Source organism: Amphiprion ocellaris, chromosome 10 (assembly GCF_022539595.1).
Source record: "Amphiprion ocellaris isolate individual 3 ecotype Okinawa chromosome 10, ASM2253959v1, whole genome shotgun sequence".
NCBI lineage: Eukaryota > Metazoa > Chordata > Actinopteri > Pomacentridae > Amphiprion > Amphiprion ocellaris.
The window spans coordinates 8,489,966-8,515,323 of NC_072775.1; the positions used below are offsets into that span (position 1 = coordinate 8,489,966).

General features: G+C 38.6%; 1 long non-coding RNA gene across 1 annotated transcript; it reads left to right on the forward strand.

Moving 5' to 3' along the window:
- Positions 1-12,826: 12,826 nt before the first annotated feature.
- Positions 12,827-21,968, forward strand: LOC129349744 (uncharacterized). The gene is made up of 4 exons (XR_008602857.1): positions 12,827-13,141; positions 14,487-14,645; positions 15,584-15,887; positions 20,409-21,968. It is a non-coding gene; the product is annotated as an uncharacterized LOC129349744 (long non-coding RNA).
- Positions 21,969-25,358: the final 3,390 nt, after the last annotated feature.

The following is a 25,358-nucleotide window of genomic DNA, read 5'->3' on the forward strand; positions in this document are numbered from 1 at the left end:
GTGTGAGTTAATTATTTTCCAAGTGATTTTATAAAACTGTGAAATCACTGTAAAATAACAATAAATTGTGCAAATAATTACACTTAAAAATTGTTCAAAATGTAGATTTTTTTTTTCAAACCTTGTATTTCCAAGCATATTATCCACAAATATTGATACTTTGGTTTTATACTAATAGAACAATGGTAAACATGACCCATAGCTTCTAGTGTTATTCGTACTCATTCACTGTAATTCTTTATTATTAATGATCACGAATCTTTTCTATCATACAGTAAATGTTTCCCCTCATCTCTGCCCATTTGCTTTCTTTTTGTTCCTCTTATCTGACAGAGATTAATGAGCTCCAAGTGACTCTTCTGTCATCCTTTCAATCGATGTGTTGTAAAAACCATTTTCTGGTTGCTTACTGTCCAGACACAGTGATGCATTCTGTAAAATGGGGTGTGCATGACAGTAAACGCTCACAGTCCTTTGGTGCGTCTCTCCTCATTTTTTGCTCCGTGGCGTTCAGCCTGCTGTCAGTGTGCTGATATTTTTACATTCCTGCATCTCTACTGTTCGGACCACACCTGAACTGGCCCGGTGCTGATCGTCCCCGTGAGGCGCCGATTTTCTGAGAAGGTTCTTATTCGGAGGCCAGATTGCGGCCAGCTCCAGATGTGGTTCTCTGCTGACAGATTACATCTCAGTGGAGCCTTTTAGAACTTCTTTTAGGTGTGCGAGTCTTTTTTTTTTCTGTTTGCCTGCTGCCTCTGCACTTCAGCAAGAGAGGTCAAGAGAAAGAGAGGCTTATCTTTGTGAGGATATTGTTCTTTCCACTAAAACCACCTTGGCTGACTCACCACCTTATCTGAACGTTTCATGCCTAAGTACACATCAGCTTTGTGTCATTTCTTCAGAGGTAAGATGAGACAGTAGAGGGTTGAATTGAAATTGTTAGTTGGAATAAGGGGTAAAAAGTGAAGCATCTCCATGTTTCCAGGTGAGTTTTTTAGCTTTGTTTGGGTAAAAGATAAGCCAGGATGCCAGAATATTAACCCTCCTGTTGTCCTTATTTACGGGCACAAAAAAATATTGTTTCCTTGTCTGAAAAAAATCCAAAAATTCAGCAAAAAAATCCTCCAAATTTCTGAAAATTTGCAAAACCTTCAGGAAGAAAATGCAGATAATTCCTTAAAAATTTCCCTTAAAAAATTTATTTTAAAAAATCCCCCAAATTTGGCAAGAAAATTGTTGTAAATATTTTCAAAAAATGAGTAAAATTTTTCCCCACAAATCCTAAAAAATATCTAAAATGATCAGTGAAACTTCGAAGATTTTCTTTAAGAACATTCACAAAAAAATCAACCACAATCCAGCAAAATTCACTGGATTTTGATAGATTTTTTTGTGAATGTTCTTAAGAAACATTTTTAACATTTCTTTTTTTCCACCAAAAAATATTCAAAGATTTCCCAAAAATGTTGAAAATGTGGACATCAGAAGTTTCACTGTGAAAATGTATTTTTTTCCCCCACATTTTCAAACTTTAAAACGGGTCAATTTTGACCCGCAGGACAACAGGAGGATTAAAACATCTGCGCTCTAGAAAAAGTAGACTTGTCTAAACTTAGTCTTTTATGTGTGTGTTAATGCGCACAGCCAGATAATTGCAGATCATTTCCACCACTTCATGAATCAGATAGATTCATCCCACTGGTGCTTTGCGATCCATATAGATACCACAGCTCACCACAAACTTTCCATCATGGCCCATGTTGACTTGTTGTTGACATTATCTCCATTTCGACGTGTTCTTTCCCTCTCTCCTGCTCACAGCTGCGTTCGTGTTGGGAAAATGTCGTACATACCATGTGACAGCAGAGCTATCTCAACATCACGCCTCGGATGTGAGGAGCAGTGAGCGAGCCTTGTGAGCGGGGAGACAGTCCTCTGGATCATGTTCAAGCAGCCCGAGGCAGCGACCATCGAACACTGGGACCCTTTACGGGACTCAGAAACTCTGGTTTGTCATGAAGGGAAAAGCGATACGCACATTAGCATGAATTGCAGCGAAGGGATAAGAAGACAACATCAAACTCTAGATTAAAAAAGGCGCTCTTGTAAGAGGTTGGCAAACTTAACAGGACAATGAGGACAGAAAAGTGGGCGGTTAATGCACAAAGAAGGAGCTACAAGAGGCATTAGGAACAGTGTTGGCCTGTAATGTGGTATTTTGTAATGTGTTACTGTTAGGATCCTGCTCTAGCCCCTGCCCTTCTTTCCCTTTTTCCTCTTTTTCCTCCTTTCTCCCTTGAGTCCTGATTTGTTTCTGTGTTGACCTGTCTCTCTCTAGCTCCCTCTGTCTGTCACCTCTCCCTCATGTCTCTCTCTCTCTACCTGTCTCTCTCCCTCCTGCTTCACCTGCTTCACCTGCCTGCACTCTGGTTTGCTGGTTGCTACAATGAGTTTCAGCTGCAGCAATCAGTTCACACCATTCACCTGTTCTCCACCTCACCTCCACTATTTAAACCCTGCTCATTCATTCACTCCCTGCTGGATCATCGACCCACATGCCCTCTGTTTTTGGACTCTGTTTTCACCTCCACTGGATTTCCCTCACCCTGGACTCAGTTCTTCTTTTGGATTCCTGCTAGCCCTGTTTTTTGTCCCCAGCCAGTAGCTCTAGTCTCGTCTCCGTTCACCCCAGATTTCCTGAGCCTGCTTCCCTACCCCTTCTGTTCAGTTCCCCCATTTTGTAAGTAAACCTCCTTTGCTTAGTTTTGTTAGTTCTAGTTTAGTGATCTTCCGTTCTTGAATTCATAGTGTTTGTTAGTGGTTTGGTTTAGTCTTGTTTCCCCCCAGTTCAGTTTTCCATTTATGTATTGTTTTAGTTCTCTGGTAAAATAAAAGCCTTTGAAGCTCCTGCATTCTAAAGGACAGGTTTCAATTCTATATAAATTATTCGTAGATGCATCTAAAGAATCATCTTCACAATATCTTCAAGCATGGAGAACAGATTTACATGTAGATATGGTCACAAGCTTGTCTGCTAGCTCAGACCCAATCAATAAATACAAATTCTAAATTATTGCAGTTCAAATGGTTAAACAGATTATACATAACACCTGTAAAATTACATCACTTCAACCCTAATATACCTGACTCTTGCTTGAAATGTAGGGACTTCAAGGGAACTTTATTTCATTGTATGTGGGAGTGCCAATATATTTTCTCATTTTGGGGTCAAATATTGAACAGTGTTGGTCAAATTATTGGCAAGCAAATTCCTTTAAATTCCAAAATGTGTTTATTGAATATTTACCCAAAGGATTGTAATTTTTCAAAGAATGTCAAATCCCTGCTGAATATTTGTTTCCTAGAAGCAAAAAGATGTATAGCAACTTCATGGAAATCAGATACTCCTTGTACAGCGTCACAATGGTTAAAAGGAATGATTTTTAATCTTGCTTTGGAAAAGATAAGCTATGCAACAAAGAACAGACTGGACAAGTTTAAAGAAATATGGACTCTTTTCTACGATTTCCTTCAGAAGAACAATATTCCTATCGATGGCTGGAAGGATGACATAAGCTAACTTGATTATGTTTAATATGTATTGTTTTATATAATACTACTTTTATTATTACTTATTTTATGTATTTTTGTTTTATTTAATTTATTTATTCTATTTTTTATTTATTTTTTTTAAACTTAATTTATGTATTTTTACTCTTTTTTTTATTGCTGTTTTTGTGCCTCGTTTTTAGTTTTCTTGTTGTTTGTTCTTCTTTTGTAAACAAAACAAAGAAAACCTGAATAAACACATGTTTAAATAAATAAATAAATAAATAAAAGCCTTTCCTTAATTCACATTTCCGCCAGTCTCTCTGTGTCTGTGCCTGGGTTCTCCAGCTCCCCCCGTAACAGTTACACTTACTGGTTGAAGCAGAGGGATGTCTATCAAAACTACCACCCTGAATTCTATGCAACTTGGTGGAGCTACTAATAAGTTAGATACTGATGATCAATAAATATCTCCAAAATGTGAGACGGCTACTTGCTAAAACATGGCAGCTAATTTTCTATTTCTGCTTGTAATACACCAGATATAGCATTTGTTTTAAAGGTTTAACAGAGCAGGGTTAGGTGAGAAAAACATAACTTTTGCTCTAAAGTAATCAGGAAAGCAAAGACTTCTATCAGTAATATGAAAGATCTGAAAGTCTAAAGTACTCTCAGTAGCTCTACTCATTAGTCTTTTACTTTTATCGTCTCATATTAGTCACAGTCTTTCTTGTCTGACAGTGACTTATGTCCTAATAAATATTCTACAGTTAAGAACACTCATTCTTGTCAGTATTGTCCTTTTTATAACGAGACCATTTGCTGGTTAATGTGTGGCGTTCTCTCCTCATGTTTCAAAGCTGGTGTCTTTAAAAGCAGAAAATTGTCTTCAGATCCTGTGAGGACAAAGAGTTGAACTGTGCTGAACAAGCGAGGATTCACTATCGATAGTGTCAAAGTGAGGGCATCTCACCTAACGCACAGCTCTCCCTCTGTTGGAATGAACATCTACTGATTTACAGCTAATTTATGTGTGTGTGTACGTGTGCTTGTCTTAGGGGTCAGGAATGGCTGTTGGCCATTTGCCCTGCAGCCCTGAGAACTGTGTTGGGGGTTAATAAAGAGGAATTAGCAGCCGTTTTATTAGAGCTATAAAAGAAACACCTCCTGGTCGAGTCCTTTCTTCACCTAATCCCTCTGTCTTTCTCTCCGCTCGGTCTCTTTTGTCCTGTCATTTCCACAGATTGTACATATTAAAGCTCCACTAAGAAAAAAAAGCCTCTATTTCGAACAAATCAATAATTTAAATTCTTTTAAATTACAAAAAAAAAAAACACAATTCACTCTGATTGTGGATTATAGGAAAAGCCTTTAATGTGAACATTGCAATATGTTTTACAGCTTTTTTCACCCTCGCCGTATCATTAGTTGGTGACTTTATCGGTTCAAAAGGTTGTTTATTCATTCTAGGAAACTAAAGGTACAGCAATGTCTGGAGGGGATGTTCTGCTTGGACATAATATACATCATTCTGTACTCAAATAATGAAGAGAGATTTTGAGAGGAAATGTCTTCAAGGTGTTTCCCATCTGCATCAAGGGCTCAGAGCATGTGTTACTTGCAAGTGGTGAGCCAAGTTTGAACCCACTGAGAGAAGTAAGTTTGTTTACTCTTTAAAATTAGTTCGAGCTCCAGTATTAACAGCGTCTGTTCTTGGCTACTATCGCATCTTTAGGTAAAGTAGGTATCCTTTTGAAAACTGTTTCCTTAACATACCAATAAGCTGTTTCATTCTCTTTTTCTTTTAGACCATTGCTGAGGATTAGCTGCTGGTTTAAGGTGAATTCATGCTTTTTGTGTCAGAGGAAAGGCTTTTAGTTTGAAAGAGCCACAAACTGCACATAAGCAGGTAGGAGGATGCAGACGCAGGTTGGGGGGCCATTATTCTTCTACCAAAGCATCTATTTCATTAATTGTTTGCTTTTTGTTCTCACTTGCTGTTTGTTTAGGGTTAGGCACCAACAGTACATGGTTAGGTTTAGGAAAATGACATGGTTGGGCTTTAAATACATCCATTTCACCATCTAACATAGGGCTGGTTGGCAGAAAAGGAGTGACATTAAAGCATTTAAATAAAAACACAAGCGAGGCAAAAGGAAAACACAAAATGCCAAAAACATGAGACAAACGACAAAATTCAGCCAACAAAAGACAACAAAAACAAGACAAACTATTACAAAAATGAGACAGGAAATGACAAAAAAAATCGACAAACGACACGTAACAAAACAAAAAAAGAGACAAAAAATTTGACAAAATTACAAAACAACAAAAAAATGGACAAAAATGAGACAAAATATTACACAAATGACACAAACGAGAGAAAAAATTAGAATAAAAAGCAAAACGACAAAAAAAATAGGCAAACGACACGCGAGACAAAAAAGGAAACACAAAAGAGCAAAAACATGACACAAAAAAGACAAACGACTAAATATTACAAAAATGAGACACAAAATGACAAAAGAAGAATGAGCAATATAGTATTGTACTTTAAGATCAAAACAACTTGTCATGGTCTAGAAATTATTTCAAATTTCTAGTTATACAAATTGTCAATTTGCAGTCAATGTCTTCTCTGTAATTTTTACACTTTACAAAGTCGTCCCACAGGCCGGATTGGACCCTCTAGTGGGCTGGTTTTGGTCCGCAGGCCGCATGTTTGACACCCCAGGTCATGAGCTGCTGCTGTTGACCGAGATGTTGTGATACTTCATGACTGGAGACGAAGAATCAGTCCTGCAGCACAGTGAGATGAGCCGCCCACTGTAGCTGCTACATTTGCAAACCTTCAGCTCAATGAATCCAACTTCAAAAACACCTGAGGAGCATCAGACTTACTGGACAACTTTCACCTCAAAAATACTCTGAACTGGTAACACTTTGCAGAAATTTGCTCTAAGCTCAAATCTGCCATCAGAACTGTGTAGGGGAGGGGTTTCAGACACTTCCTCAAACATCATGTGCTTCAGCTGGAGCTTCACTGCTGAGCTGCTGTAGGAAAGGTCAACCACGTTTTGCCACATTTCACCATTTATCTCAGAGCCCATCCCTGCCTCTCTGAGTGATTTCCCTTGAAAGGCCAGCAGACATATTGCAATTACAGGGGTTCCCCACAATGACAGGACACAGTGCTGTTACAGTTGTCATTAGGGAATACCTTGTTGTAGAAAGTGTCCCACCTCTTGTTTCTCTCTCTCTGCTCTGCTTCATATCCCTTTTACCTGCTGCATCTTTTCCCTCCTCTGACCTTTCTTCTGTCCTCGCCTCTGCGCTTTACCCCCTCTAACTACCTCCAGAGTTTGATTCCAGCTCTGTTAAAAGACAGAAAGGACACACTGTGGCCCTCTAACACTCCACACATCAACATTAGGCACTGATGAAACGACTAAGTCGCAGCCCTCGGGCTAACGCAGCGCTCGGGATGCAGCGCATGTGCTCCTCTGTGTCGGCCTGTCGTTGCATCTGCATGATGTGTGCATGTGTGTGTTGAGTCCCCCTCAGGCCATCGTCCTCCTCCTCTCTCTAAAGACCCTGCTTGACATCAGAACCATCCACTCTCATGTATGTGTCTAAAGGCTCTGTGCATGAGAAACAGAGCTAACAGGGAGAAAACCTGATGATCTTCTACAAGCAAGACAAAGAGAGCATGTCATGTATCTAAAAGTATTAGAAAAACATTTTCTGCTGTTCTGTTGTTGTTTTTGGAAACAGATATTAGCCTGCGAAGTGAATTATTCCACATGTTGCACATAAAAGGATGCTGCTGGTCGGCGGCCGTGAGTGCACACATGCAGAGAGGTTGCACAGGAGCAGGAAAACACACACATGTCGAGGCTCCCAATCAAAACACAGTGGCCCATGATAGAAACCAATGATAACATGCTATCAGCTTTCACAGGAGAGTAGCACTTGTGTGTGTATGCTGTATGTGCTTTGAGTAATGTTTAACAGATGTTATAGACTCCCTCTGGTGAAAATCAATTTTTTTCCCTTTTTAACTCGTCCATATGGTGTTGTTTTAAACGCTGCAAGACATATGAGTGAAATGAAACGCCCAGATTGAGCATTTCCACTTTGATGCTGCAGTGTATCGACGACAGGCTTAAAAACAGAGATTCAGACTTCTGAGGTTTTTTAATGTAACAAACCTTAAGAACCAAACATGTCAGTTTGCAATGTGGATGTTTCTGTGTCATTATTCCTCTTCAGAATCAATTTCCAGTTTGAACATGTTTGGCTGAATTACTTGCAACTTGCAATTGTGTCGTGTAGAGTAGATTTACAGGGTTTGTGCAGAGTTATGGATGAGCTGGTGTGCTCAAGCTGCAGTGAAGGGAGGCAGGAATTACATACAGTCATGGAAAAAATTATCAGATCACCCTTGTTTCCTTCAGTTTCTTGTTCATTTTAATGCCTGGCACAAATAAAGGTACATTTGTTTGGACAGACATAATGATAACAGAAATAGCTGAAAAGAGTTTAATTTCAGAGCTGATATCTAGACATTTTCCATGGTTTTCTTGATGATAACCAAAACCACTACAGTTCTTACATCAACAGCTATGGCACTGTACTGCCAAAAACAGTGCTTTTATGCATGCCATGATTTCTTTTCTGTCTGTTTTAGTCACATGATCCACACAGGAGTTAGTACTTGATTGCATAACCATTGTTTTTGATGACTGCAGCCATTTGCTTCTCCACCAGCTTCTGACATTGTCCTGCTGTCACAGCAGCCCATTCCTGTTGCACTAATTCTAACAAATGTGTTTTGTTTTTGGGTTTGTGGTTCTCCATTTTGCATTTGATGATTTTCCACAGGTTTTCAATTGGATTTACATCTGGTGATTGATCAGGCTAAGACATGGTTCCAATGTTCTGGTTCTCCATCCAGACTTTAACTGACCTTGCCGTGTGGTAAGGGGCATTGTCTTGTTGGAAAATCCAGTCATTCAAGCCAGGAAAGAGTTTTCCAGCTGATGGAAGAAGACTGCTTTCAAGAGTAGCCCTGTACATGACCTGGTTCATTCGCTCTTCACACAATTGCATTTGCCCTGTTGCACGCAAACTGAAACAACCCCAGATCGTCACTGATCCACCCCCATATTTTACTGTAGGGGCAGACAGTCTGATTTGTAGCTTCTCCAGGCTTCCTCCTAACCAGTAAGTTGGCTGGAATGGGCATCAACTGAAAACTGGATTCATCACTGGAGAGAACCTTAGTCCAATCATCAACAGTCCAATCCTTGTGATCCCAGCAAAGAGTAACAGTCTTTCCTCTGTCTTTCCTTGATGAAGGGCTTCTTCCTGCCCTGTGTGACTTCAGACCAGCTTCAACAAGTCGGTTTCCAACTGTTCTTGCCGAACAAGTCACATTTCTCCACAGTGCCCACTCATTTTTAAAGTCTCTGGAGGTCTGATGATGATTCCTGACACAGGAACGAATGAGTGCACAGTCATCTGGTCGGGTAGAAAGACGTTTCCTGCCGCAACCAGCTAGCAATTTGGTAGAACCATGTTGGGCTTGTTTTCTTGTTTCTTGTTTTCTTGGTGTAATGAACGGCTGTCTTGGAGATCTTCAGTTTTTTCGCTACCTGTCTCTCATTCATGCCAATTTCCAGCAGTGCCAAGATGGTCGCCTTATGTGAAAATTGACAACTTGTGAGTTGTGCTACGGCTTGAATGTCAGCAGGAAATCACTCTAGACCTTTGCATGTGCTGCTTATGACATGAAATGGCCTCTTATATACCCCAGGAATACAATTAAGCTTAAGCATGTTAAATAGGACATAAAGTATTATGTACTCAGCTGCATTTTTTGTCATGTTCATTGTATTCTTCAGGTAATATAGCTTTAGTGGTACCAGGCATTAAAATGAACAAGAAATTGAAGAAAACAAGGATGGTCTAATAATTTTTTCCAAAACTGTAGATCTGCACATTCTAAAAGAAGCATTGATGTAGAGTTTTATTTTAAGACAGGAACAGGTTGTTTTTCATTGGAAAAAGCCTCTAAATATATAACTTTGATACTCAGAAATTAGTTTTCAGGGCTTTATTGAGACTCTGGCTGCAGGACTTTTTTCCACAATGGTGCCTCTTCTTTCCTGTGCTAAATTTATCCTCCTGCACTTTATGCAACCATAAAGCTATCACACTGCCTGACTCCCTTATGTGTATATTATTTCCTCTTCTCTTCTTCCTTTATGCAAGAGAGAATTAATCTTTGCTGTCTCTCCTTTCTCTTTCCCGCTGGGTTTATTTGACGTGGCCTCATGTCCGTATAGACACACAAACAACAGCAGGATCAGCGTTTCAGTCGGTTTAAGACACACTTTCACCGTGTCCGGGGTCAAGATCACCAATGAAGCTGCGCAAAAGACAACAATGTTATCTCATTATGTGGGAGAGAGAAGCTGAGCAGAGATTTTGCCTCAGTATCAACGTGTGTTCTGGGTCTACCAGTGTGCAAATTAGAAAAGAGATTCGCATTGAGAGAATGTGACTTTTCCTAATTCAATTCCATCCCCTCTCCCTTTGCTCTCTGTCTCTTGTCCCTCAGTAAAACTCTTACAGTAATTAAACCGGTTAAAAAGTAATTATTACACTATTCATCCCCTTAGCAGTGAAACTTAACGCATGATAGTCTTCACATGGTGTAAGCAGTGATAGAGCAGCTTAGAGCATGTAATACGCCACAAAGGACTCTCTCTTTCTCTGCTTACTTCTCTCATTGTAGCAGTCAGCCATCAGACTATCCCCTTCATCTGTGGAAGCATATTGGATAGATTTTCACACAAGCAGCTTTAGCTTCACCGCAACTTTTCTCAAGGGCTGTTTTTCCTCTGAGACATTTGTGTTGCTCAAGAAAGCATAATTTGCCATTTTAATCTCACATGAAACTCACTCAGAACAAAAGCAAGGACATCAATTTGATTTAAAAAATTTACTTTTGTGACTTTGACTTTAATTCAGTTTTATGTATATAGCACCAATTTACAACATCTGTCATTCCATAGCACTTCACATAGTAAGGTACAGACCTTATGAATTTTAATTGGAGAACCCAACAATCCAGAGATTGATTTGGATTTCCTTTGAGTATCACCTGGCAACAGTGGCAAGAAACCACAAAAAACTCCCCTTTAACCTCCGACAGAACCAGGCCCAGGGAGGGCAGAATTCTAGCGAGATATATTTAGTAGATAATTATCCCTGTTTGACTGATAATAAGATTAAGTGTGCAGTTCAACGGATATTCCATCTTGATACCCCCCAACATTAAATATTATTTGTCTTGATGATTGTGCTTGATTAAAAGTGACCACAAATGTCCAAGACGTACAACATTTCAAAGCAATCTGTCTCTTAGACGTTGAGATATTTCTGGACCAAAGTGGTGCACTGACTGGCTCAAAAGCGGCATTTATCCATCCATTAGCTATACGGCTTTATCCTGTAGAAAGTCATGGAGGGTTGGATCCAATCCCAGCTGACACTGGATGAGACCCCTGGACTCCATCCATCATAAGGCTAACACAAAGAGACCAACAACCATGTGTCCACACACTCACACCAATTTAGAGTCACCAATTGTCCTACCATGCACATCTTTGGACTCCATCCATCTATTATCTATCCACCGTTTAATCCTCATTAGGGTCACGGGGGGCTGGAGCCTATCCCAGCTGACTTGGAGAGAAGGCAGGGAACACCTTGACAGGTTGCCAGTCTATTGCAAGGCTACATATACAGACAAACAAACACACTCACATTCACACCTACTGACAATTTAGAATCACCAGTTAACCTCAGCATGTTTTTGGACTGTGAGATGAAGCCAGAGAACCTGGTGAAAACCAATGCATGCACAGAGAGAACATGCAAACTCCACATAGAAAGTTCCAATGCAAGCCAAGGATCTTCATGCTGTGAGGCAACAGCGACTAACCAACGTTCCACTGTGCTGCCTGTGTCTTTGGAGTGTCGGAGAAAACTAGAGAAACCCAACAGACGAGCAGGTACAAACCCAAGACCATCTTGCTAGGCGACAGTGCTGCACCGATATGTCACCCTCAAACACACTTAATGAAATATTATTATTATTATAATCAGTCTCCTACTGGCACTCATGATTACCTGAATAGTTCATTTTCAGTTTATTCCCAACAGTTAAGTCGCACTTAGATTTCTGGTCATGTTACTACTTTGCCAAAAGCTGCTAGGTGTTAAATATATCCTGTTGTGCTCCACCTGTCTGTTGGTTCTGTCCCAACACTGTTAAGGTTTCAACTTCTTCCCAGGGTGAACAGAGAAGACACTGAGACTGACTAACAGATGGGAATCTTGTGGGACTAAATAAATACCAAATGTTTGGACATTTTCTTCATTCCTTTTGGGAAAGTTTAATTTGCTCTATGCATAAAGTATCAGGAACTTCTTTCTTATGTTGATATGCTTGTGCACAAGCGGCGTGTCTTAGAGGTTTCAAAGTTTTAAAAAAATCCACTTTGGTTAAGTTTGTCTGCATCTCTTAGTTTGAGATTGTTCTACATTTACGAGCAGAAGCAAGTACAGTAAAATTATCTTGGTTGATCTAATCGGATAATGGGACAGATGTGACTATGAGTCTTTGTCATGTATCAGATTAAGAAAAAATACTTGCAATGGAGGATTATCACTTTTGTGTCATTTCAGATAGCTGTGTTGCTTCACTACCACTGTTCCCACTAAGCTGCGCGCGTGCGCAATTGCGCACTGCTGACACGGTCTCCGCGTACAGAAAATCTGCGCTGCGCACAAAAAAAATCCAACCTAAATTGAAAATAAAATAAACACGTAACAATTCATTCTGTGCTATTTTTCAATGTGAGTCAGTGAGTGACCGGTGACTGGCTGCTGCAGCCAATGATGCGATTCACATACGTATTTACCATAGACTGTATATAATGGTATTTACGCAGCTAATCAACGTCAGGCGTCCTTATGTGCAGCCATCGTTGTTCTCATAGATATGAATGAGTAGATAGGACACGCCCCTTTGAGCTGCGTGCTACAGCGAGGCTAAGCTAGTGGGAGCAAAGTTTCAGTGCATTCCGTTGATGTAGACGGCGTGAAAACGGAAACAAGTATGCCGGCTCACTGCGCTACATACAAGCCAAATCGGAATTATCAGTACGCATGCGCGTTTATCCCTCAATAGCTTCCGGGTCAGAGTTCATCCCACACTACTTTATCAACAAAGCTCGACGAAGCCATACTATCGCAGTGGAACGACCTGCTATTTGTAGCGACTATAAAGTGTTTACACTGCTTAAAGTCTTTTTAAGGCAATATGCCAGGTGCCCATTGTTCAGTGCGGGACTGCCACAACGGTACCCGTGGGCTAAAGAAGTGGATGGAAGAGTTTTGCCCTATTCACGAGTGCAATAAAGGAACCTCGCGCTGTGTATGTGACCCGCCTTATGTACTCGTCACATTTCCTACTGAAAGAAGAGATCCAGAACGTCGAGCCGAATGGATTAAATTAGTAAGTTTGACATAAGATCATATATTATTACCTTCTTTGTAGTCGTTAGCAAGTCTCGTTAGCAAGTTTTGCTCGTCCTTGCTAATCAGATAATTATTGATATCTATGTACATAAGGATAAGGATAAGGATAAACTTTATTGATCCCACAGTAGGGAAAGTTCACCGTTACAGCAGCTTCAAAGAAAAAGTATAAAGGCAGTGCAGGAATAGATAAGAAAAAGAAACAGAGTGCAAAAATTGCAGAAAAAAAAACAAAACAAAAAAACATGCAGGGTGGCCATTCATTTGCTGCTGTCGACTCATTCTCCCAACCTTCTCTGAGCTCTAAAGGATCTGGAATTCTCAGGTGACACCCGTCAACATCGATCTCGAGCAGGGATTTATAATCAAGGTTGACAGCCTCCCTTTCCTGCTGTTTTGTTAAAACTATTGGGGCCTTTTGAAATGACAATGCCCAAGCAAGGGACACGAGTTCTTTCTTTCGCTTCCCGATAACAATGTATCCACGTTTCTTACAAAATTCCTTTAAAGCATCGACTTTACAACGCTCAAAGTAATCAATATCTGCGTCGCACTCGGCCATGTTTATGATCTGGGGTATCCCGACCTTTGACCCGGACCAGCATCCCTTGCGCGTGGCGAGATTCCGAATTGGCTTATTGCACACTGTGTCGTACGATTGAGACAAGGAAACTTGGTATGACTTTTCATAGGTAAGAATAGTTTTTGGCTCTTTTTTCATTATGAAATCTTGTTGAGAGCTTCCAGTCTATGAGAGCTAACTAGTTAGCCACTAGCAAAACGCTAAGGCGAGCTAGCAGCTTGACAACCAAATACCAGACGATTAATAGTATAGCTGCAGTATAGTTGTACAAGCAGTAGTAGTAATACTAAAAGTACAAGCAGTAGTAGTATAAAATAGCTGTTAGAGTCATAGAAGTAGTATCAGCATTTGTAATAGTATTACAAGTTGTAGTAGCAGTGCCAGTATCAGCAGCAGTAGTGTACCACCACCACTACTACTAGTAGTAGTCACATTGCTATTACTACCACCAATACTAACAATAGTAGTTATAAAGCCTAACTCATGTATATCCAGATTAGCATCTATGTTCTTCCTCCAAACCCATTTTATGATTGGGATTACAGGCAGTTCTTTAGGACTGCTCTCAAATAATTGAAATGTTACTAAACAAGGTTATACTTATCAAATTAAATAGCTCTGGTCTCCAGTATATTGGCGAATTCGGTTCTTTGTACTTAATTTATTAGCATGATTTCTTTTTTAATATGTTGTGTACAGACTTAATTACTTCTCTGTCTACTTTTCTTACTCCATGCAGGTTTCCCAGAGACTATGGGTTGAGGAGGAATTGGAAGTTTGTCGGCTTAGACCTGGTGTCATTCCATCAGTGTTAAACTTCCCGGCTCATCTTTGAAGAGTACGTGCCAGAAAGACTACAACCAAGCAGCCTTGAGATCTTAGGCAGCGTCTCCCTCAGGTGGGTGTCGACGGTGTTCACGGTCAGGTCTGTGGAAATCCTGTCAAAAAATAAAACAGAAAAAAATCTAGATTATAAATCAACATGTAACCAAAGCACTCTGTGTATAACGCCATAGTATAGGATGTAGTTCAGAAAATGTCAAAGTATAGTATGCTTTACTCAAGAATAACATAGTATGGCCTGTAGTTCATAGTACAGCATGTTGGCAAGAAAAAAAAACCAAACATAGATTATTATGTGGTTCAAAAAGCGCAAAATGATAGGATGTTGCCTAAAATTGTCATGTATATGTGGTTCAAAAAATGTCATAGTGCAATATATTGTCAAAATAGTATGTAATTCAAGGAAACATCAGAGTATAATATGTCATCTAAAAAATGCCACAGAATAATAATTTCATCGCACAAGTAAAAGTATAGTAACTTTTAAAACTGTTCGAATTCTTATATGTTGCTAAGAAACAACAAAAAAAACTAAAACAAAAAAAAAGGTCACAGTAATATGTCAATTAAAAAAGCCTATAGTATAGCGTGTCGCCTAACAAACATCATAGTATAGCATGTCGCTCTAAAAACGTCACAGTATAGCCTTTAGTCCACAGCTGTCAGTAGGTGAGGAGCAACACAAAAACAGTCCAAATGCTGGTTTCCAGAGGGTTAGACGAGAATTTATTTGAAAGAGTAAGTTCACAACAACACAACATGTGAGGGGGTTAAAAACAAATGGGTGTTAGTAAAATAAAAATAAATAAACAGAGCTAAAAGTGAACTTCATGTTGACATTGATGGGCATTCCAACCAGGAACAAAGTAAAAGATAATCAATACGAAAAAAACTCTTCCTGTTCACCTCTTAAAACCCAAAAACAAACTGCAGTAGCACCCTAAACTAAAACTACCAATGGGTTCCCTGTTTTCCTTTCTGAACAATTCAAAGGTTCCTCTCTATCTCCCCACACATCCACCAACCACTGGAACACATCTCCAAAGTTCTGCCAGGCCAGCTCAGCTTCCCCTCAGAAGAAGTGCCGCCACCTGCCAGATGAAGGAGCCTTTTGAGAGGCAGCTGGCATCGTGATTGGACTGTAGTTTGGTCTGTTCCAATCCAGCTTCAGCTCCAGAGACGGCAGGCAGGACGAGTCAACGGAGGCCTGGTGGACGAAGGCTGCAGCTGAGTACAATCCAGAAAACAACAGAGGAGGAATGCAGCAGCCCAGGGCCAGAACAACCAGAGTAGCATGGTATGTCTCTTAGAAAACATCATAGTATAGCCTTTGGTATGAAAAAACACCATCATATACATCGTATATTGTACAAATAACAAGTCAAAGGAAAGAGACATACATTGTAGAATTGTAGTAATTGTGGGCTGACTGATTTACTGATTATCAGTATTTTATTTTTTACTGATTTACGGTAATAAATACATTTAAAAATGGCGCTACTTTGGCTCTGAACCTTTATCTACCTGTGGTCGCTCTGTCTTCTGGAGATTTGATTGGTTATACGTCACGAATAAAACTCCTTTAACTTAACATCTGTAAACAAATCAAAAACGTATCAGCAAAGTTTTCTGTTAGTTTGTGCTCTTCTAAGTTTAACTCCAAGATTTTAAATACTTTCATTTACTGCAAATGAATATCAACTCCAAATGTCTCACTAATAATCATTATCGGCCTTAAAAACCCACAAAACACCCCTCTATACTTGACCACACTTAGTACAGTCTGGTTCCCCCTTCTATAAATCTGCTTGGAATCTTCCACTTCCTGTTTGTCAAAGTGGCCTTCTACCTGGACAGGTTTTGTTGGAGCTCATGCAACAAACATTTTGGGTAACTGCACTTTAATATGGATGGATGACACTGAATTAGAGTCTGTTTTAATGAGACTGAGTTAAGATGTGTAGCTCTGTCATTAAATAGGAAATTATTTCTCAAAATTCACAGAGAAAAGTCTGAAATGTTTGCTAGGTTAGCGTCCCACATGTTCTTTGGCTCAGCTAAAGCTAACTATCTCCAACTTCTGGATCTCTTGAGTTGCTTGTTGTTAAAATATCTTGCTAGAGGTGCTGAAGCTCAGAAAGTCTGAGATGTTTGTTCAAAATAAGCTCATTCTCAAGTCTTCTCTGAACTGTCCTCTTTTGTTTGAACTTTCCCTAAACTTAGGAGTTAATGACAGAGCAGCACATCCAGACTCAGTCTCATTTCTGTAGAGATTAAACTTCAGTGTCATTCATTGATGTTAAAGTGCAGTTTTTCAAATGTTTGTTGCACATGCTCCCGACCAAAGCAGTCCAGGTGGAAGACGATGTGAAGAGAAAGCTCCAGAGGATGAATATCACACATTTACGTTGGAAATTAATGTCCTTTAATTAGACATTGTCATGCAAAAGTTGGATTTCCCTTTAATGATGTTCAAATCTTTGTTGAGTGTTTTGTTGATGTTGGTTTCTAAATATTTTTTGACACTCGGCCCCAAAGATTAAAACCTTGTACGGCTCACAAGCTGCAACAATTCTCACATGATCAACTATCTTTCTGACTAAACTAAGATAAAAAAGTGAAAAACTGCCTGATTCCTGCATCATGAATGTAAATCTTTTTGGTTTTTATGACAGTAAACTGAATATATTTGGGCTTGACATTTTATAAACCAAAACAAGAAATGAATTACTGGAGAAAACGACAGATTAATGGACAAAGAAAATGTGTTTTCTAACATATATGGCTGAATTACTCCAACATTACAAGATACATACAATTTTAATTCAATTTTATTTATATAATGCCAAATGCAGGTCAAATTGCCTCAAGACTTTATTTTTATATTTTTTGTCATATTTAAAATATGACAAAGTAAGAAATGTAAACCTCTTGACTAATCCAATTTATTATTTAGTTTTGAAGAGACTCATTGACAATTCAAACTTTCTCCACTAGAACTAATAAACATGAGGTCAAATAGAAGGAACAGTTTTAAATACTGCAGTCCCACGATGACAAGAATAAAGTTTGTCAACAAAAACAAAATCTGCTGGTGGATTCCATTAAAATCCTAATAAATGATAAAAAGGTGTGATACTAAAGGTTTGTGGCGCTAAAAATGTCAAAGTAAAGATATCAAGTTGAACATCTGGATGGAGGTTGATAAAAGTTGACCTCCCTTCATTTCTCTGGAGCGACTCCATGGATTTTATGGACGGTGGTTAAAGACCTGCTCTTCTAGTGGTCTTCCTTCTAGTCGCTGTAAAAAGTCAGTCCATCCTGGCTGACTTCAACACCTCTTCATGACAACTTGTTCTGCCTCCGACCTCGTGGAAACTCAAGAAACTCCGGAAAACCTGTCGAGACTCGAGGAACTCATCGAGACTCGAAGAACTCGTCGGGCGGGGGAAGGTGTGGTGGGCAGTGGGGGGAGGTGGGGGAGTAGAGGGGGGAGGCCGCCACCCACCTCCCCGCCTACTCTCCGCCCTGACTCCACCCAGACTCCGCCTTGGCTCCACCCGTGTGGTCACTTGGAAACTACGATGACAAAGGGACGACGAAATTATCTCTTTTTATCTGATCTGTAGCTCAGTGAGTTAAGGATTTGCCTATGGAGCTGCAGGTCGCTGGTTCAAGACCAGACCCTTCTTAAATTTTCTCAAAATCCTGACAAAGACAAAGAAAGAAAACTGCCACTGGTGGGTCTTGAACCTGCGACCCTCCGCTCTGTAGTCTTTCCTCTTATCCCCCTGAGCTATTCGCTCAGATACTAATTCTTCTTTTTTTTGCGCATTTATCATCTATTTTTTGTCGTTTTCGAGTTTTTTTTTAACTCGAGTCTCGACTCAACCGTTTTTCTCAGGAGGTTGGACTTCGGCCTTTGTGCTGGAGGGTGGAACCCTCAGTTCCAAGACTTTCCAAAGCCTCCACACCTCCCGAGTCCTCAGGACCTGAGCTTTCACACAGTCTGAGGGCTGAAATTTTCTAAGTCCCACAGTAGTTCTCTGTTAGTTTGAACCTTCAGACAGTCTGAGGGCTGAAATTTTCGAAGTCCCACAGTAGTTCTCTGGTAGATTTAACTTTCAGACAGTCCAAGGACTGATATCTTCTCAGTTCCTGAGTAGTTCTCTGTTCTTTTGAACCTTCAGACAGTCTGAGGACTGAAATCTTAAAAGTTTCTCAGTACTTCTCTGTTAGTTTGAACCTTTAGACAGTCTGAGGACTGAAATTTTAAAGTTTCTCAGTACTTCTCTGTTAGTTTGAACTTTCTAGTTCACAGAAGCCTTAAAACTTGTGCCCATGAGTCTTGATTTCACATTTAGACCATCCATCTGAGTTCTTCTCAGACCTTCACCTGTGGGTTTTTTAGAAATCCTGAACAAACTTTGATTCTCTTCACTGAACAGTAAAGTTTGTGGAGATCAGAAGGTAACAATAGTTTGATCGATGCCTTCAACTACTAGTAGACTTTATCTGGAAATCAGTTTTCTGAAATGTGTTCTTAGTAAATCTGTCCACAATCAAACCAAGAACAAAGAGGAAATGTTTAAAGAAACAACTTGATGTTTTCATTTCAGACTAGAAAACGCTTTAAGAACTTTATCTGTTTTTGCTCTTTTGATGGTTTTATTGTCTCCTCTGTTTAATTTGATCTTCTAAAGTCTAACTGGTGCCCTTTCAAAGGTTTTATCTTTAGTTCGATTCTTCTTAAATGTTTAGTTTTGCTCTTTTCTCACGTTTTATTCTTTTCTAATGTCTGATCTGATTTCGAAATGTTTTGTCTTTTTAATGTTTAATTGTTGTTTTTTCAAATGTTTTGTCGGCTTGTTTGAAAAATTTCCTTTTCTTTCCCAATGTTTAATTTTTTGATTAAATCTTTAAGGTTTTTGTTTTTAAAGGTTTTACCACCTTTTAATGTTTAATTTTCTTTTTAAATGCTTCATTGTATTTTCTGTTTAATTCCTATTTATAGTTTTATTGTCTTTAAGATTTAATATTGTAATTAAACATTTAATTTTTTAATTAAATGTTTTGACTTTTAAAGGTTTAATAATCTAATTAAATGTTTATCTTTCTAAATGTGTAATATTCTTGTTTAATTGTATTTTTTTAAATGTTTATCTAAAATATTTCATCTTTAATGTTTAATATTTTTGTTTAAAAAATGTTTGTTTAATTTCATAATTTCATGCCTTGTATTTTCTGTTTAATTATCTAATTAAATATTTTGTCTGATATAATTTAATTGTATTTAATGTTTAATTTTCTTTTTAAAAGTTTTATTATATTAAATGTTTTTTTCCTTTGATTTAATTGCTTTTTTACTGTAGTTTATTTCTTTAATCTTTTTTTTCTGTCAAGATTTTAACCCCAACCTTAAAAATGAAACAAACCCTTAAATCACAATGAAAATACTTCTGTTGTCACAATCATGAGTTAGTCAGTTTTTCAGTTTATCAATTCAACTTTATTTGTTTAGCACCTTTTACACAGATGACAAAACTAAACAAGCAAAGAGAAAAAACTATGCTAAAACTATGATTAAAACTCAAAAAAAAAAAAAAAAAAAAAAAAAAAAAAAAAAGATTTAACATGGTAATAAAATCTGTTGTGTCCAGGGGATGGAAGGAGTTTATTGAAGTCTTCTTGGGCTCACATGGGAAATCATTTAAAATATAAACTTGATATTCAGTCTAAGGAAACTGCAGAGCGACAGAAGAACCAACAATATCTCCTGTTTTCTCCTTTAATGAGTCGACTCTTCTTGTGCTTTCAGACCAAAGAACTACAGACTCTTCACAACCTGCTCAAACTCTTGGTACAGGACCTCACCACACGGGTCAAGAAGGTTTCCGTCTCATTTCTACTCTGAAGCTCACCTTCTCCTGCTCAAACTGCTGATAAATGTTTCTGCTGCTATAAAGTCTGGTCTCCAGAACTTCCTAAAAACTCTCAAAGTCTCTTCTGATGCAGGTTGCTTTGTAGAACTGTTCCAGAAAACCTCACTAAACCACATGGAGGGGCCTCAAGATAGTCGTCCAAATGAAACCATACAAAAACCAAACTAGCACAATCCAAACGCTAAAGTCTCCTGCAGCCTACCAGAGAACCTCTGAGAACAGAGAATCCAGACAGGAACTCTTACCTTCTGGACAACCAACGCTGGTTCACAAGAATACAGAATGTGTCTGAGCAAAAACCTCTGAAGACTCACTACAGCCAAGATAAAGACACAACTCAGCTGCAGCAAATCCACTAATCACTGCACACATTAGCACCATGTGCTAACTGTGGCTAAAGAACCACATTTACCAAGACAACTATCCAGTACAAAGCCCTAAAACACACCAAGAAACACATTAAAGACGATTTTACTGCTGGAAGCTGCAAGCCAACGCCTAAAGAACAAACTAAAGCAAGGGAGCCAAACCCAGTTCAGTGGTGGAGAGAAGCAGAGGAAATGTTTGTCTGCAGCTAAATAAAGCAGGAAGACACTGAGCTGCTCAGGTGTTCCTGATAACACCAAGCAGCCACCTGGACAGCCAATAGGAACACAGCTTCCTGGAAGTCCAGAGGGCTGGGTTAGTGAAGGAAATGTAATTTAAAGTTGAAGCAGAAAGTTGAAAACCACCTTCTGATACCTGAAATCTCTGAGTTTTCACACAAAGAACACCTGAACATGTCAAACTGGTTCCATAGTAGAACCATCATTGTAAAAACGTCATAGTATGGTGTGTTGCTCAAAAAACATTAGGACCCGGCTGTCAGGGGACAAACATGTAAGAAACATGAGAACAGAGAGAACCCAACCAGTAGGTCACAGTTTATCATCCCCCAGTCATCTCCTGAAGTCCATATGGTGAGAGACATCAGTATCTGGTTGTTCATTTACCAGAGGATACTTATAATCATGCTGATGTGGTCTGTACTCTACAGTATTTTAGTGACTCAATAAATGCCTAAGTTGTTTTTTTAAAATTCTTTTTAGTTTTTAATAAACATTTAATAGCCTATATGTAATCAATAAATGGCCTTTGCCTATCTTAAGAAAAATTCACTCAGAACTCTGATATGTTAACAGTACTAAATAAATCAATAAATACATGCATACACACATAAATAAGTTAATACATTAACTGTGTTAAGATAAGATTTAGATTTTAAAAAAGTTGTTTATGTTTTTGCAGAATCCAGTATTGCTCACTGGTTGGTCATTACATTTTGTTAGTTTGATTTCACTGTTTAAAATGATGCCACCTCTTTTCAGACAGAACCTGTGATAATAAAACAATACAAAATTTTTAGTTCCGTGTTAATAAAGCACTTAAAGCTTTAAGTATGGCTAAATGCTTTTTTCAAAATTAAATATATCACTCCTTAGGTGGTTGTGGCCTCAAGTTCAGTAAAGTTGGAAAGATATTCACAGATTCAGACTTCCAGCATCAATAACTCATTAGATATAGGTTGTCAAAACATAAACGGTGCCTCTTTCCCATTGTTGCAAGGCAGACAATGTGCTACAAGCCCAGTTTTATCAAAAGTAGCTGTCTTTCAAGCTACAGGAATAACATTGGTGTCTATGGAGTGAACAGGGTCCGTCTGCAATTTGCAAAACCGCTGCAACAGTAAAGAGAGACAAATATTCAATAACTTCACTCTTATACATTGTAGTGTCACTAAAATCACTGCAGCCTTCAACTGGCTCCTGTTGACAAAGTGTTTTAACAGAAATGTAAATGCTGTAATTTGATTCTTTTAATGAACCATGTAACTTGAATGGATGTGATGCTGGTGTGACCACAGTGCACACGTCTGATGTTGCTCACAGTGGTCCAAGGGACGCTCAGGGAGTTTGTGTGTTTGCTCACACTCAGGAAAAATTACAGGGAACATTGTTCACTACCTCAGATTTTGTTGACTTTGTTTTCGTTCCTTCATATTATTTGGGCAGCAGAGTTAAATTTTATAAAATATTTTGGTATAATTTTGAGAATTGTTGTTTTTCAGACTTGGGATTTTTGTAATTTCACACTCAAAAAATTTGTAATCTGGGAAGCGATTTAAAGAGTTCAGTATCTCCAGAAATATGATTCCTAAAGCCATGAAATTTGGTAAAGACACAGACAAAACCCAAATAATCAAATGGCTCCTAAACAGGCCAGATGTTTTACTACAGGCCTTTAAAAATGGGGGCACAAATGCAGCATTTGTAAACAAGGGCAATGTTGGGGCCCAGAACATCCTGTAAGTTTAAATATGTCGATGTATCCATATTTCCTACTAAAAGTGTAGTCTGTGGTTGACAGTTCACCATCTTCTGAAGCTTCTAACATTATTAGTATATATTGTCGTTACATTTAAAAAGTTACTATTTTGTATTGATGCTGTCTTCATGTTGAATTTTAACAACATATGAGACTTATTTTACCTTATCAAATGTTCTCATACATACATTGAGATGAACACTGAAAAAAGAACTGATGATAATTCAACACAATTCTGAATAAATCCCATGTTTATTAAAGCACATTGCAGCAAGTGCTGTAACAACAAGACAAGTCAATGCTGTACTAAAAGCAACCAAAGAAAACAATGAAAACCAATCAGGATTCCGTAATGGGTTTAGATGTAATTTATTAGAATTCCTAAAAAACATTTGAATGTCTCTGTTGATCTTAATGTCAAGTTTGAATTTCTGCCTTTTCTCATTGTAGTTGGAGGTGGAATGGGTGACAACATGTACTATGAGTTCAGTGTTTCGTTGACCCATCCATCCACCCCTGCCTCCTCAAAACCACCACTTTGTTGCTCGATCATTAGTCTGACAATGAAACGTAGCTATATTCTGGAATAACCTGCTTGCACCAATCAGTCTTTTATGAATGCAGCAGCATGTCTTTTGACTGATGTTGCTTTAATACCCTGAGCACATATAAAGCCTTTTAGTTTATTGAACAGATTATAATTCAGCCCACAGCGTTTACTTTCACCGTTAAAGCAACTCATGAATCTATATCTGCTTAGCCGGGCTCCTTTTTCAGTTTATTCCCAACAATCTGGGCTCTTGTTGTGTATTTTGCTCTGCAGCCTGAGAAAATTGATCCTGCAGACACTGTGTTTAAACAGTCAGTGTAGAAAAATTCACTTACTGACTGCAGGTTAATAATTGCTATTCGCTTTTGATACTGAGTCACAGAAGAGGTGATATTTTTCTGAGAATACAATTACTATTTTATGGTGTCGTGGCAATACTAACATGAACACTTTTGTAGCGTCTCTTGTGCTGCATCTCTGTAGATTCTGTCTCATTCTGATCTGAACAGACCAGAAGCAGAAAGTGATAAACAGTTTGCACTGAAATGGATCCTAATTCCTAGATTGGTGATGCATGAATCCCATTACAGCGTCTTTCTGAGGACAAAAGCCAACCATGGGAGTGACCTGTGAGTGTGTGGGTGTGTGTTGTACTGAAAAATGACAGAAAGACAATAACAGTGGAAACATGAACATGCAACCGACCCACATGCTCCACACATCTGCAGTGAGAAGAAAAGAAACGCAGCAGTGCTGGGAAGGTTTGTTCATCACTGTTACTTTGCTGATCCGTGTGTCTGAATGTGTGCGCTGAATACAAAGCAGCAGCAGAGGGGAAACAAACAAAATAAAAACGGACCTTAGCCTCACAGTTACATGCCCTAAAGGGTTTTTTTTTCTTTTAACTGAATGAAGTCTCTCAACCTCAGCTCCCTCAGTGTTTTTATTCTTTCCTGTACATTTCAGCTGCTGACTGTGAGCCCATGAATTTTTCATCCCTTATTTAGTTTGAGAAAGAAAGGCAAAAAACAAAAAGGACATAGAGTTGTACACATGGAAACCCAAACTGAGAGCTCATAAAGATATGGCAAAGTATACATTAGATCCTTTCCAGGGTTAGTACAGTGTGATATACAGCGCCTGTAAAAAGTGTTCATCCTCCTTGGAGGTTTCCCCCTTTTATTGCTTTTCAACACTGAATCATGGTGAGTTAAATTTGACTGGATTTAGACAAAACTTACAAAAAACTTACAAAAAAAGAGTCTTTCATGTCAAAGCGAAAAGAGATTTTTGGTCTCATCAGACCAAAAAATCTTCTTCCAGTTGACTTTAGAGTTTCTCACGTGCCTCTAATCGAGATTTAATATGATTTAATATTGGACTAAATTAATACTAATTTTGTTAAATGTGTTTGGCTGTGAAATTGGCAGGATCAATATATAACTGAGGAACACCTCTCAAGGAAGTGCGTTAATTCCAGATCACATGACCTCCTCCACATGATGTCATTTCCTCCTGAAGAAAAGACTGGCAAGACTCCAAGGCTTTCTGAGTTATTTAATATAAAGTAGTGTGGATTCAACAGGTTCACTACAATATCTTTATAAATAACTTTCAATTTCAATTTTACTCAATTGTATATATAATATTTAGAAGAATCTTTCTGTAAAAATGCCATGTGGTGTTTGGTTATAGGTGGCCATGTTGATTTTAGACCTGAAAGCAGAAAAAATGTCAACTATGATACAAAAAGTCCCACGATTATATATTGACCCGGCAACTGATAGCTAGCATGTTGCTGCTGACCCCAAAGGGTTTAAAAACTACCGTAATTGTAAGTCAGGTAACTGAGGTTTAAATGCTGAAAGAGGCCAGTCGATGACAATTATTTTGCACAAAAAGCCTCGAGTGA